At 42.6% G+C, this 3,632-nt stretch overlaps 1 pseudogene; it reads right to left on the bottom strand.

The window, feature by feature from the left end:
- Positions 1-280: 280 nt before the first annotated feature.
- On the bottom strand, positions 281-2,944 carry LOC120229451 (annotated as a pseudogene).
- Between the last annotated feature and the right edge of the window lie 688 nt (positions 2,945-3,632).

Here is a 3,632-nt window from a genome sequence, read left to right as displayed (position 1 = left end):
GATCCAAAATTTATGCTTACCCTCAAGACCCTAGCTCTTCATTAGTGACAAAATGATGGCTGGATCCAGTAATTCCCTGAGAATACTTTTGTGGCCCACAATTTAAGAAACGTAAGGATAATAGTAAATTTTAATCAAAATAGCTTTTCAATATACATACACTGGGCATCAATATTAATGATATAAGTATTATTTATTGTGCATATGACACATAGTACAGAATGTAGGTTTGGTTTTTTTGTTTGTTTTGTTTTGTTTTAGGAAGAAACAGCTGCTTTTATTAGTCTCTAGCCAAGAGTCCATGGGTCTTGAGGACCTCTGTGTATTTATTGATTTTCTTCTCCACATTCTTTCTGGCATGTTTCCATAGCCTTGTGAGCTGCTTTTTCTTCAGGTAATGAATCTTGGCCTCCTTCTTCTCCTCTAGGGTGGTTGTTACTGCCTCGTACTTCCAGCCAACCTCAGCTACCTTGAGCCAGGTGCCCCAGGTAGGCGGGCTTTCCTGTAGGCTTCAGATGCACAAGCTTGAAGGCAAGAACCACCCTCTTTTTCTTGTCATAGGGTGGCAGGGTCCCATCACACACCTTGAGGTGGTCCAGGGCCAGTCTTGTGGGGCAGCATGCCTCACACTGTCCTCTCAAAGATCTGGCTGGGTGTCCTGAAGGCCTACGTGCCACGGGAGGGGTTGGTGTTCATCTGCTTGTGGAGGAAAGCCAAGTAATTCAGCTTGTTTCTGTAGAAATTGCCAGAAATGATGATGCCCTCACAGCACACAACTATGACCTTCCTGCCCAGCGGCACCTGTTTGGCCACAATGGCTGCCAGGTGGCTTAAGAATGGCTTCCGCCATCTGGGGCAGCTACCTGAGAAGAGAGGTTCAGTAATTTTTAACAAGTGCTTTTGTCATTTCTTATCATCTTGAGTTTAAAGAATCCTCTTTAAATATGGTAGAGAGTAGGAACCTGAACCAGGTAAATAGACTAATTTCAGAGATTCTTATAAGAAAGCTTATTTCATTCAGCCTTGTTATGTCACAAATACATTGCCAACAGAGATTATGGAAGAGGGAGAGTAACCCCTTTTTAATAAAATGGTTTTACTTCAGTTTTTCTCAAATAGAGTGGTCTCCCATTATTGCTTCTCTGATTCTAGTTAATCTTCAAGAGTAATCAGTAAAAGACTTAGTATTAGACATCATTTAAAAAAAAAAGAACCAATTTTTAATCAGTTGACTTAAAAAAATCCTCTACTTTGATTTGGTTGATTTTTCTTAAGGTTCAAAGAAACTATTTTTATGTCTGCAGGAAGCACATGGTTCCATTTCAAGGAGGAGAAGCTCTCATACTATATAGGAGTTTTGAATCATTTAAGGAATCAGGAAGTGTTGATAGGCAGGCCCCACAGGGGTGCTATAGACATCAGTCAGGATTGAAAATCCGAGAGGTAAAGTTAGTTGAGAACAGTTTTGTTCTCAAATGAATATCATTTCTTTGGGGGACAACTTTTTTTTTAAACATTTTTTTAATGTTTTTAAATTTATTTCTGAGAGAGAGAGAGAGACAGCGTGAGCAGAGGAGGGTCAGAGAGAGAGGGAGACACAGAATCCGAAGCAGGCTCCAGGCTCTGAGCTGGTTGTCAGCACAGAGCCCGATGTGGGGCTCCAGCCCAGTCATAAGATCATGACCTGAGCCGAAGTCAGACGCTTAACCAGCTGAACCACCCAGGCGCCCCTGGGGGACAACTTTTATTGGAGAAAACTTTATTGACAGCAGTGCCCTAACAAACCACAATGCAACCAAATGGCTGGGAGAGTACTTAGGTTCATAATAACCTTTGTCTCTGATTCAATTTCAACACCAAGTTTCTTGGCTGCTGTTTTGAAACTATGACAAAAGGTCAAATGAATCTCAGTGATGTCATGGAAAAATGACAACTTAAAAATGAAGCAATGAAAACAAGCATCTTGTGGAAACTCAGAAAGCCAGTGCTTTTAGGGGACAAGTCCCAGCCTGGGGCTTGACAGGTGGATAGAAACCCAGGGGGAGTGTGGGGTTGGGGTCTGACTAACAACAATTTAGGTGCACTCTTGCTCGCTGCTTCCTGAGAAAGGAGTCTTGCAGCAGCCAGTTGTGAAGGTTCGTGAGTAAATTTTCCAGTCAGCATTATTTGTTAGTTTTTAGAGAGTTTATGAACATTAATATGACATTGGAACAAATGCTTTGAATGTTAGAATGTAGAATTTGGCAAGCCATTATTTTAGTGGTTTAGAACGAATTATTCAATACGTGCTTGTGTTGAACACCTTCTAAGTATCAGGTGCCGTGTCCATGCATGTGCAGGGCAGCTTCTAACCTCATGGTGTTTACAGAAATGTTCTAAGCCCTAATTTCTTCATCTAAGATAGTGTTAAAAAGAATTGACAGGCCCCCAAATGGAGTCACTTTTGCTAAGCCCCACCAACACTTTGTGACTACCTAACTTAACTGCAGTTTTATCCTTTCCCTGGAGTGGAATTTTAGACCAGTCAGTCTGGAATTTCCTGGTCAGCACTATGAGGTCCATCTGTCTTCCCCTAAGGGAAGGGAAGCTTGCCTGAAGTAATGGACTCTTTTAGAATTCCTTGTCCCACCTTCTTTCAGCCTTTAAAATCCTTCCATTTCCAGCAACTCCTTGAAGCTCCCTTTGATTTGCTAGATGGGATGCTGCCTGATTTATCAATTGTTGAATAAAACCAATTAAATCTTTACATTTACTTGGTTGAATTTTTTTTTTTAACAATAGGAACCATCTCGTGTAATTGAGGGTTAAATGAGATCATGAATCTCAACTTTTTACATTGTGTGGCAAATAACAAATCCTCGTGCTGCTTGTAGTCACAGATACAGACAGACTTACGCCTGCATGCTGTTGCGGGAGCTCGGAGAAGGGGTACATCAGCCAACATTAGGAAAAGTGCCCTTGAGGAGGCAAGTGCTAATATATGACCCGAAGAAAGAGAAGAGAGCCAGGATAAAGAGGAGACTTCCTCCAGAAGGGGTGGGGTATAAGGGCGCAAATGCGAGAGACGGTTGGCAGGAGTTCATTTCTGGAGAGCAGAGCTCCAGCTGGGGAATGAGAAGAGATGAGGCTGAGTAGGTGCAGTGTGCTAGTCAAGCAGCTCCAGGGATATCAGCGGGTTTCCACACTATGAATCTTCCCATTGCGGCTGCTTTCAGCTACCAGCAGTTGAAAAACCAGCACACAAAACTGGATCTTAAAACATTAGTTCTGCATCAGGTTCAAGTGATGTCCAGTATGCTCTGGTTGCTGGGTTGAGAATTTGGATGGGTTCTAGGGCAGCAGGTCGTATTGATGGTGCTTTGAGCCAGGGAAACAGAGCAGCAGGTCAGAGCGTAAGAAAGATTACTCTGGCTTCAGTGGGGGGAGGGCAAATCTGGAGGCGAGGAGGCCCATGCAGTAATCCAGGCCAGAAATTAAGATCAACTTAGTAGATGTAGTAACAGTTGCGATGCAGAAAAAAGTGGATTAAGAAGATATTAGAGCAACAGATGATTGATCAGGTGTGGAGATTTAGGAAGGGGGAGTATCCAAGAAGTAAATCTGGGATTAGGGTACACTTGTACCCTAGCATA

The sequence above is a fragment of the Hyaena hyaena genome, unplaced genomic scaffold (genome assembly GCF_003009895.1).
Source record: "Hyaena hyaena isolate Hyena2069 unplaced genomic scaffold, ASM300989v1 scaffold_32, whole genome shotgun sequence".
Classification (NCBI taxonomy): Eukaryota; Metazoa; Chordata; class Mammalia; order Carnivora; family Hyaenidae; genus Hyaena; species Hyaena hyaena.
This window is presented reverse-complemented; position numbering and strand designations above follow the sequence as displayed.